Below are 12,185 nucleotides of genomic sequence, written 5' to 3'. Positions count from 1 at the left end.
TTCTTATGAAACAGAAAGCTACAGGTAAGTTGGTTTTCCTATTCATTCCTCTGTCCCCACTTCTCCATAAGAAGTAAAAGCTTTGCTGAAATTAATATATCCTCTTCTAATCTATTTTTTAAAATAATTTTGTAGCATATATATATAGATCCATAGACAACACAGTATTGTTTTGTTTTTTAACAATCAAGTGGTATCATATTTAACTTGTAACTTGCTTTTTTTCTCAATGTAATGTTTCCAGTATTTATCTCTACAGACACAAATAAACCTGGTTTGATCATTCTGACTGTGTAATAGTAATAAATTGCATTAAAATACTACTGCTTATCTATTCCTTCACAGCTGGATGTTTCCAAATTTTTCCGACTATAAATATTACAGTAAAAATGTGTATACGCTTCCTTTTGCATAAATGCAAGGCTCCTCTGTAGGGTGTATATACCTTTAACTGCTGGTTCAAAGGATATATCCATCTTCAGCTTCATAAGATTTTGCCATCCTTCAAAAGTGTATTAAGGCGTCTCATCCACCAGTGTTGTTAACAATTGGTACAATAAGACTTTAGAATATTGGCAGAATTGAAGTATGTGAAATAGATCTCATTATTTGAGAGTAAGTCAATTTTTTATAATTTTACTAGACAAATGGGCTTTTTCCTCCTGTAATATTTATTTCTATATCATTACATATATGAAACATGCAACTTATTCTTTTGAGTTCACCCATACACTGAGATATTACAGACTTTAAATTTCATATTTAATCCTGAACAAAAGAAAAAAATTTTCTTTATAATTATGACTTTCAAGTTGTCAAAGCCTTTAGGAAAATGATGAATAGGGTATCTTTAATAAGTCATCCCATGTGTCAACTTCATATAACTGTACTCAGCAAAAAAGATCGCTATCTTCTCCAGATACAGAAAATTTGGTTCTATTTTTTTAATAATAGCTTTATTTGGATATAATTCACATACCATAAAATTTACCCTTTTAAACTGTACAATTCAGTGGTTTTTAGTATATTCACAAAGTTGTGCAACAATCACCATTATATAACTCCACATTTTTCATCACCCTTAAAAGAAACTGTACCTGTTAGTAGTCATTGTCCATGCCTGCCTCTTCCAGCCCCCCACAACCACTTCTCTCTTCGTGTAAAAAATTCATTAATTAACTCTTATTCATAGCCTAAAAACTTCCCTAGGTCATTTGGTCATTTCCTTCTATTCAGCCACTGAATAAAGCTTTTACCTCTTGTGGATAAAATGAGAGTTCCTGTGGCCAGGATTCTCACCTGGCCCTGGTTGACTAGCTCACTGCACACCTGTGGGCACTACATGGCTGTTGACTCTATATAAAGAGCTCTGCCCAGTGCTCTGGGCGTGACACGGTGGCAGGGCTGCAAGGCTGCAGGAGAGCAGAGCAGAGGCTGGACTGGTGGCAGCGCCGAGGACAGAGGCCCAGAGAATGGCTGTGTGGGACGACTGTGCAGAGAGGCCCAGAGGACAGCTGTGCAGACAGAGGGGCCCAGAGGCAGAGACCAGCTTGCTGCACGCAGACTCACTCTGAGTGAATGGGATTCTAGAGACAGACCTGCCACCTGGAAATAAAGTTGGGTATAACCCTTTCACCCCCAAGAACGTTTTGCTGTCATTTTCTTTGGTCACACTGAATCCACAGTGAACCTGCCTGGGGCTGAAACCCATTGGCAAGACACCTCTTAAACACACACACACACACTCTGCTACTATGGAAGGCAGTCTAACCTGCATTCCCTTGTGAAAAACTCACCCCAAACCCAATTCATTTATGTTACACAGACATACAGTATGCACTTCATTGCTATCTCTGAAAAAAGGCTGACGCAATCTGTCCATGAGTACATAGGGGTGAGCAGGCCACAGTGCCTTTAGTTAGGGACTGCAATGGTAAGTGCTTCACTGGACTGAAGCAGTTAATAGATTCTAAGGCACATGTGTTCTACCTCTTTTACCAAATGAGGTAAAAGGCCTTTATCGAATAGTGCTGTGAAAGTGCCTGAACGAGTCTGAGTACAACCAAACACCTCTACCTGGTTAAAATACCAGGGCCTTATTCTGCCTGTTTTCATAGACCTTTAACAGATGTCCACCAATCCTCCCAATAACTTGAAAGCAAATACAGCATCTCAGAGAGCTACAATGTTTAATGAAAAACAAGATATGTAATAAGGAAACCAAAGATCCCTTTGTGACATCAGGGGCTGAGCTCACAAACAGGACTGTCACAACTATGATGACCTTACCTTTTTTTTTTAATGGTATCATTAATATACAATCACATGAGCAACACTGTGGTTTACTAGATTCCCCCCATTATCAAGTCCCCACCACACACCCCATTACAGTCACTGTCCATCAACATAGTAAGATGCTACAGAGTCACTACTTGTCTTCTCTGTGCTACACTACATTCCCCGTGCCCCCCCCACATTATGTGTCCAATGATAATGCCCCTTAATCCCATATCCCTCTCTTCCCACCCACCCTCCCCATCTTGGGTTTTGTGAGTCTGCTGCTGTTTTGTTCCTTCAGTTTTTCCTTTGTTGTTATTCTCCACAGATGAGTGAAATCATTTGGTACTTGTCTTTCTCCACCTGGCTTATTTCATTGAGCGTAATACCCTTTAGCTCCATCCATGTTGCAAATGGTAGGATGCTTTCTTCTTATGGCTGAATAGTATTCCATTCTGTATATGTACCACATCTTCTTTATCCATTCATCTATTGATGGAGACTTAGGTTGCTTCCATTTCTTGGCTATTGTAAATACTGCTGCAATAAACATAGGGGTGCATATGTCTTTTTGAATCTGAGATCCTGCATTCTTAGGGTAAATTCTTAGGAGTGGAATTCCTGGGTCAAATGGTATTTCTATTTTTAGTTTTTTGAGGAACCTCCATATTGGTTTCCACAATAGTTGAACTAATTTACATTCCCACCAGCAGTGTAGGAGGGTTCCCCTTGCTCCACATCCTTGCCAGCATTTGTTGTTGTTTGTCTTTTGGATGGACCTTACCTTTTTTTACGCTAAATTCTCTTGCTAAACTGCTTCAGGATAAAAGAAGATAAGGAAACAACTTAAGTGCCTATCAATGGATGAATGGATAAAGAATATGTGGTATGCATATGCATACATACACTGGACTGTTACTCAGTCATAAAAAAAGAATTAAATATTGCCATTCACAACAACTTGGATGGACCAAGAAGGTATCGTGACAAGTAAGTCAGAGAAAAACAAATATCATATGATTTCACTTATATGTGGAATCTAAAAAAAATGAATGAACAAACAAAAAAAACAGAAGTAGACTCATAAATACAGAGAACTTGTGGTAGCCTCAGAGGAGGGAGATGGGGAAAATAGGTGAAGGGAATGAAGAGGTACAAACTTACAATTATAAAATAAATAAGTCATGGGGATGAAAAGTACAGCATAGGAAATGAGTCAATAATACTCTAACAACTTTTTATGGTAATATATGGTAACTACACTTACAGTGAGCATTTGATTATATATGTAATTAAGGAATCACTATCTTCTATGCCTGAAACTAATGTAATATTGTATGTCACCTATAATTTAAAATTTTAATAAAATTTTTAAAAAGTGGTAAGAAATGGAACAGTGACAAAAGAGTGATATATCTGACTTGCAATAGAACCTAATGAATAAAAGGGATAAAGAAGACATGCACTAGGTAGAGAGGTGGGAAACTTTGTAGGAAGAAGATTAAATTTGATGCAGAACTTAACAAAATTTGTAGATGACTTTAAAGGAAGCTAAATAGCAGTGTTTACAAGGGATCTTTTTGGAGTGCTGGATCTTTTTGGGTGTAGTTAATGGTTACAAAACTCTAGATTTACTAAAAATCACTGACTTCTATACTGCAAACAGGCGAATTTTGCAGTATATAAATTATACCTCAATAAAGCAGTTTTTTCTTTAAGTTTGTTCACTGAAGAAGTGAAAATATATTAGGGTTTCTTTGACTAAAGAAAGGAAGTAACCAGAAGGAAAAGTACAGTAATTCACTGAACAGAAAAGAAAATAAAAATTTTCTTAGGTTAAGAAATATTACTGTTTCCATTTCAGACCAATAAACGACAGTATTGTGTCTCTGGGTAATTTTCTACAGACCTTAAGACCACAAAAGCTTATCATCTTAAGAGTAGAAAGACAATATACTTGACAGCCTTAAATGTGGAATAAGGAGAAGGAACACTCCAGCTTAATTTCCTGTCACCTAGAAGAGCAGTAACAATTTATTCTGATCCCATCTTATTGCATATGCCTGAGATGTAGAGACAGCACCTCCTATGAGAAAAGAATTAGGAAATTTAAAAGCAGCAAATCAAATTTATAGTTGCTTTAAAAGAATGTATAGTAATTTCTTTACAAGCATGATGAGATTAGTCAATTCCCTCAGCCAGTCAAAACATCCAAATGGGGAATTTTTTGGTATTTTTGGATAAGACTAATTTGCATTGGTTCAGGGACTTTTTGCAAAAGTTTCCAAAACAGCAGCACTGTTTTTTAAATTTATCCCGTTTGCAACTACATACTGTTATCAAGCCCAACTGCACCTATAAACAACCACAATTCACATTTGCTCTGAGCTATGAAAATATTAACCTTCTCTGACCTCCCCTGCACCAACTTCAGCAAACCCTGTATCGAGTCTCAACTTCCCAAAACACCACACAGGTGTCTCTAATTTCAGACCTGCTAGTCTCCTTTCCTCTCTGACTAAATCATTACCAAGCCCAGAAAATAAAAACAAAACCTCTCCTAACTCATGTAGGTATTTTCTTTCCTTCTCTCTCCATAACAGAATGTTCTAGCAGACATAAATGAAATAACATACATCAATATATAATTTTTGTTCCTCTAAAAATGGCTATAATAAAGGCCAAACTAGTTCAAGATAGTTATGTTCACATTATCCACCCAGACTTGAAAAATTGTAATATCAATGAACTTATTAATATAATCTCAGTAAAAGAACATACTATAAAAGTTTACAGTACCATGCCTACCTTAGTAGGCATTCAATAAACGTCAGCTCTTTTCTTTCTTTTCCATTAATTCTTATAGTATTTCCATGAAATGGTTCCTGTTTATTTTTACCCCAATATAAAGCAGGAGAATAGAAAGACGGTAATTTCCTGACTGACCATTCAGATCAGCCCTGGAAAACTGAGGCCACTACATGATGATGAAGGGATTCATTTGCATTGCTAAACTTTAATCTACCCTCCCTTCCTAGGCAGACGTGTCAAATCCAAGGATGATGTTCCTTCTCCTATGAGAAATGACGTAACTCTTCCTCACAGAGATATATTTACAGTTCCTGTTCTTTTTGACAAAGAAAGCCAGCCTCACGAACTTTTGCTGTTCTAAGTGCCCATGTAACAGGAGTCCAAAGGTTGTCATAAACCCATAGAACCTGGGCACGAGTTCACAGGATTCCCATCTGGAGAACTGTAGGGAGTATTAGAGTGTCACACTGTATTTTTGGCTATCAAGTTCACTTTCTGAGTGATGCAGTTTCTTGCACCAATGAGCAAAGATTATGGAAAACTAGAACTACATGAAGTAGCACTAGCCCTTACTTTGACAGGAAATGTTCTGACAGAAATAGGTTTGCAGAGCTGTGTGAAGCTGCCATCTATAGCTCTTTCTGTGGACATCTGACACAGACAGATATATGAGCCAAAGTCAAATCTGGTGTACTTTTGTTCAGGCCCCAGAGCTTAAGATAGGAATGCAAGCATGCTGTGTCAAATCAAACTCTGGTGGTTATACATGGACAGATTGTGTCATCAGTAACAAAACTGATAGTTGCCAGTGACAGTCTGGCGACTGTCATGACAGCCCCTTTGTTGCAGTCTACCACTCACACAAGCTACTGAATTTTAGAGTGACCAGAAGAATTAGCCAGCCTCTCCCTACCCACTACCCCAAGATGATTTACATAATGGCTTCAATGCAAGAACTTCTGCCCTCCAATGACTGGATCATTGTGTGTGTGTGAACTAAATGGTTCTGTTCTATGGCCATCAAAATTTTGTTTCTTGGCACTCAACATGTTCTAACAAAATACTACATAGAGTCCACAAACCATGGTGACAGACCATTATGGGACCATGATGACTGTTACCTAAACAATAATCCATTCCAAACTACTCTAGTGCACTAGAACTGAAAATACAAACACCTTAGGAAAGGAGGCAGGAAAGAATAAACAAACCTAGGACCTACCTTGTTCACAAGTCCCAAAGACAGATGAAATTCAATCCATGCCAACCATACCCTTCAATCTCTAAAACACAAACAGAAAAATAAACGTTCATGGAATATAAGCAGCTCATCCAGTTCCTAAAGAGTATTTGGTTTCAAAGGGAAGAAGCCGTTTCTTATCTCCTAAAATTTATCCTATCCATGCCCACAACAGTGGCTGAGTTCTGTCACCTGCAAAAAGGCCCAGATAGGTGAGTTACATAATAAGTAACACTAACTGAGCACTTCCTATATATATGCCAGGCACTGTTTGAAGTGCTTAAGTGTGCTAATTAACTTAATCCTTACAACAACCCTATAAAACAGCTATGCTTACTAACTCATTTTATATCCAAATAACAACTGACCTTATAGCTCTGAAACTGCTCTTCCTTGTGTTAAGAAATGGCTTTTAAATAAAATGTAGGCAATCTCAACCATCATAGCTAGGCTATCTCAATGCTTGATATCTATAAATGTTCCATATTTATCCTCCATTATATATTTCTTGAGTCCCCACAATGTGTTAAACACTTATCCCAGGTACTAAAGAGGATTCATTTTCTGTCCTTTAGGAGAACTAGTTGGGGAGATTAGATGAAACTACAAGAAATGGTTCAAGAAATGGAACATCCTATTATGAGGCACACTCTCTTTGTGCAGTCTTTCAGTAGACAATCAGAAAAAAGGGGAGGAAAGCTTCACAAAACAGGACCCTAAAGCTGGACCTTTAAACACAGATGACACTGGCAAAGAGAGGAGAAAGGCTCTTCAGGCAAGGAAATGAGAATAAAAACATGGTGGGAGGGACAGACAACTATCTATGGTCATTCATAATCTGATCCCACCCAGCCACTGATCTCCCTACTCCCCCATTAGCCATACCAAACTTCTTAATTCTAGGACATAAAGTCTTCTATAGTTTCATTGTTTCTCCTACATCCAGAATGCTCTCCCTCCCACTTACCCTGGTGTAACACTAACTAAACCTCTATACAGTAGACATTCAATATAAGTCATTGTTGTAATGATTTTTATTACTTAAGATCCAACAGAAACATTTTTCTAAAGCCTATTCCACTTCCCCAGAATTACTCTGCTTGCCACCACACTCACATGGCATTTGTCCATTTCTCCATTAGAACAGTAATACATTTTATTGTCCCTAGGTTTCCTTTTCTTCTTTCTCTCTTACTTGTCTGAAAGGGAACCATCTTTTACACAAGTTGATATCCCCCAAAACCTATCACAGTGTCTGGCACACAACAGGTGTCCATTATGTTAACTGAAATACTAAATACCTCGAATTTACAAAATGAGTAACAGGATTCTTCTAAAAAGTCAGCTCCATTAGTACTTTACTCAGTTTGTCAAATCTTGCACACTTTTACATTTTCATGAATATGCCTGCTACACAATTACACCAACTACTCATGTACCAAAAAAAGTGGATTCACTAAAAACTGCCACTTGTTTTTGCTTAACAAAACAAGGCCCTCATCCATGCCAGTTGAGACAGGAGAAATTAATTTAATTGGCAATTTAGACATTGTGGCTCATGACCTTTCTTACTGAAACAGTGCCACAGCTTTGTATGCAGTTATGTATGTTTAAACAGGTATTTATATTGGCTTTACTCATGGATCACAGAGGCTTACAAATTTAGAAGTCCAATCATAAATCCAAGGTTTATTTATAGAAACTTTCCATATGGCAGGAGTTTAAGAAGTAAAACAGCAGCCTTTTTCCCTGCTGAAAGCAGAGGGTAGCAGAGCACCAAAGGAGTAAACTCTCTCCTGACTCTATTCTTGGCACTGCTTAGAGGAAGAAATGAGCAGGGCAGGCAAGAGCCTTGCTGAAAATCAGTCACCCAAGCCAAGAGGCATTTTGAATGTCTGTGCTATTCAAGGCATAAGTATTAATTTTATAATTTTATACATGCCCGTGTTCATTTAAAGCACAATTTGTGGCCTGGAACTTAAAAAATGTTCTAATGTGCTAGTTTGTCCACATATTAATCAAGTCAGCCAGGTTTGAACATGCCAAGCTTAAAATACTCTCAAGATCATTATGCAAAGGTATGAGCTCAATCCTTTATTCTCAGGGAAAGGAACTTAGGGAAGAAAGACTAAAGCAACAGTATTTCAATAGAAGACATAACAGAAAAAGTCAACTTCTAAATAGTGATGAATTAACTTAAAAATATCTGAACAGAAATAAGATACTAGCTAATGACAGATTTCTTATACTTATTAATCTCAAAATGAAATCCTGGATTTTTAGTTCAAAGTTGCCAGAGAACATATTTTGAAACTGATTTTTACATGAGCCCATCTTATAAAAAGGTTGTTTTAGTCATCCACTGACTAAGCCCCTTTAAAATCCAAGTCTAACTTACTTCCTTTTAAAATGAGTTAAATTTTTATATGATTATCATAAGCAAAGTCCTTTAAATCTTTTATCTTATTGGCTTCAGAGGAGTGTCAATAAAACCTGAAATTACTAAATTTTTATAACTAAACCTCCAAAGCTCACACATCAACACTTTCATTTTCAGCTGGGGAACCAGAGCAGAAAGGGTGCAATGACATGATAACAGAAAACAATGGGACCAAAATCTGATTACTAATCCAATGTATTTATTCTACAACATACTGCTCAACACACTGCTTTATTAAGACAGAAAATGTTTTGGAAATTATGAAAGAAAAGTTTAAATATCTACACCCATCACTTAACTGAAAAGAATTTAAAAATTAGATGTGTGTGTCCTGAAGACTTGGAAATGCCATCCCTTAAAAACTTGGCCAGTAGAAAATTACAACAGTTATTGTCAATGCTCTTGGCCCAATACATGCTCACATAGAATCTCTGCTGGAAGTTTAGCTTTAAAAAATTCTCCTCACATTCCAAAGGGGATGAGATAATTTTTACAAACTAAGATGACATTATTCTTATCTTCTAAAAAGTAAACTTTCCACAAAAAAATAAGCAGTTTCACAGAATTCAGGGTCTTCTTTCAAAAAGCATTTTTTCTGAAAGAATGCTATTGTCTCATTTTAATTTGGGGGGAAAGAGATGCAAAGAATAAAAGGAAAGTAACAATCAGTGGAATGGATGGGGGGAACAAGAAAAGGAGTACATAGAAAAGAAAATCAATATAAAGGTTCAACTCCGGTATCAAAAAGGGAGGAGAAAAAACAATTCCCAATTAGATTAACTAACTACAGTTTCTAAGCAATCGACCTCAACAGGATATGGTTACATACTGCCTCAAACTGAACACATGTGAAAAAAATCTTAATCTCATTCTGCCTTATTGCTCTATTTGCTCTTTCCTCCACTTCTAAAGAAAGAGCATTAAGTGGACTGGGTCCCCTGAAACAAGTAGAGGAGTCAAAAATGTGAGCCTATGTAGCCACCTCAAAGTGCTGTTACTGCCTGAAGCTACTAGAGAGTCTCCAAAGGAGATTCAAAAGAGACCACTGTGCTCCCAGACATGTCTATAACCTCCTCTAGAAAAGACTAGAACCTACGAGGAGCAATATTCTCTGCTGCCTTTCACACTTACCAAAAATCTTTCCTTTCAAATTACCAATTTAACTTGGACAAAGATTTTAAAGAACAGTTAATATAACATTTTATTACAGTGATAAGGGGGGAAAAGAAGCAATATCATACACAGCTGACCCTTGAACAATGCAGAGGTTAAGGACACCAACCCTTTCGTGCAGTTGAAAATATGTGTATAACTTCTGACCCCCCCCCAAAATTTAATAGCCTACTGTTGACTGGAAGCTTTTCCAGTAACATAAACAGTTAATTAACACATATTCTGTGTATTCTATGTATCATATGCTGTATTCTTAACAGTAAAGTATGCTAGAGAAAAAATGTTTTTCAAAATTGTCACAAATCTGCAAAAAATTTTCCAATATATTTATTTTTAAAAATCCACATATAAGTGGACCTGAGACAGGGACCATGGATGTAGTCAGAGTAGGGTGAGGGCATCCAAAAAAAGCAAGATAGGATATTTACAGTCAGAGCAATGTAACTACATGCAAGGAAACCCCCTACCAAAACTCCATGTTAAACATTAAGCTGTAGAGTCACTCTTCAGAAAGATCAGTTAATATTCCCTAAAGGAAAGTAGCCCATTTTTTTATTATGCTAACCATTTGTAATCATGTCTAAGATTCACTTTGCATGCTAAAAGGCCCAGGCCTATGTGCTGTCTTTCCTCCTTCAGACCTGATGAGGTGATTTGCAATGTGGGCAATTAATAATGGCAAGCAAGCCCAGCCATAAACAACATAGTAAAAGGCAGGAAGGATTCCACCTTAAAAATAAGATTGCATTTTAGTAGCCAGGGAGTTAAGTAGATTCTTAACTTACTCTTTAGCAAACAGACAATAGCTCAGCCCCCCTTGGGGGCTGGGCAGGCAGTCTTGTTTCATATGCTGCTCCCAGACCAAGACACAGGTATCTCAGGGAAAAATTCGAGCAGTAAATTTCTTGTGTTAAGTTAATTTTAAATATTCAGGGCTCACTTAACAAGTCCACACCCCTAAGCCCTTTACCACATTCCCCTAAATCCTTAACTGCCTATAAAACCCCCAGACAATGCACAACCATGGGCTCTCTTGTCCCCTCCTGGTGTGAGCTAGGAGTTCTGTCTTCTCACTTTATCTCTAAATAAAAGCCTCTCCCTGACTCTCCTACCTTGAGTGTTTGCTAAGTTCATTCTTCAACTCCGCAAACAAGAACCCCGGCATCAGGCCCTCATAGTTCAGACCTGTGTTGTTCAAGGGTCAGCTGTGTACTGTATAAAGGGAGTAAATAAAAGAAGGGAATAAGGAAGACCTATGCAGCCCTTCTGGTCAACCCAGCTGCTGCATCAACCTAACAAGATACACTCAGTGAAGTATTAGAACATGCACTTGACAAATAAAAAACTAAAATTTCAAACTTTGCACTCATAAGAGCTTCAAACTCATACCAACATTCCCAGTTTTGCCTTCCCCTGCCAGCACCCCATAACGAGCCACAGAAACATCTCCCATTTCACTGTGTTTATTCAGCCTCAGATGTCAAAGCTCCAGACATGCAGACAGGGCTCTCACTTTTTGAAACTGCAAAGCAAAATCCATTTTATAGTTTTCAAGCATTTGAACATCTATTCTTATATGATTCTCCTAACACTGTAAAGTGGCCATTTGCAGATGACAGGTAGAGAATAAATCTCAGCAAAGTCTCTATCATAATCAGAATCGCAGGGAAAGGAGCCCATTTTTCTAGACCTTGAACCTGACTTGAACATCTCAGCACCTAGTCAAATAAATGTGTACATCCCTATTTTCTTAAACAGAATAAAATGGATATTTTTTATTATTCCTTGCTTTCCCCGTAAGAAGTTTTTTTAATTTTCCAAAATAGGTAATACATAACTATGATTTTTTTAATTAAACAGTACAAGGTATACAGTGAAAAATGGGTCTCTTTCCCACCCCAGCCTCTGAATAGTTCTTTTCAGAAACGATTTAAGGTTTCTTGTAATTCAACGTTTTCTTACTAATGAATGACTCTCCTATGCTTACAAATGTGGCTGCAGGAGAAAGAGCTAAATGACTTAGCTGGTTATTGCACTGCCAGAGAGAGAGCATCCCTACTATCACTGAAGTCTGAGCACCTGTGCAGGAGACCTGCCTTCAGTGTGGCATGGCACATCTGTGCCCTCCCTATACATGCTCCCAACTCGCATGCATACACAGCTACACTGAGAGGAGAGGGTTCTTGTATATGGGAGGTGGAGAGGAGATAAAGCATACATTACATAAAATGTACCTAATTAACC

General features: G+C 37.5%; 1 long non-coding RNA gene across 1 annotated transcript in view; it reads right to left on the bottom strand.

The window, feature by feature from the left end:
- LOC130678931 (uncharacterized) overlaps positions 1–12,185 on the bottom strand; it is a 77,409-nt gene that overhangs the window by 29,845 nt on the left and 35,379 nt on the right. The window contains exon 2 of the long non-coding RNA XR_008991886.1: positions 6,311–6,371. This is a non-coding gene — a long non-coding RNA (uncharacterized LOC130678931). The remainder of the gene's footprint in view (positions 1–6,310; positions 6,372–12,185) is intronic.

The sequence above is a fragment of the Manis pentadactyla genome, chromosome 10 (assembly GCF_030020395.1).
Source record: "Manis pentadactyla isolate mManPen7 chromosome 10, mManPen7.hap1, whole genome shotgun sequence".
Taxonomy (NCBI): domain Eukaryota; kingdom Metazoa; phylum Chordata; class Mammalia; order Pholidota; family Manidae; genus Manis; species Manis pentadactyla.
Note: the sequence above shows the minus strand (reverse complement) of the source record. Positions and strands in the feature narration are given on the sequence as shown.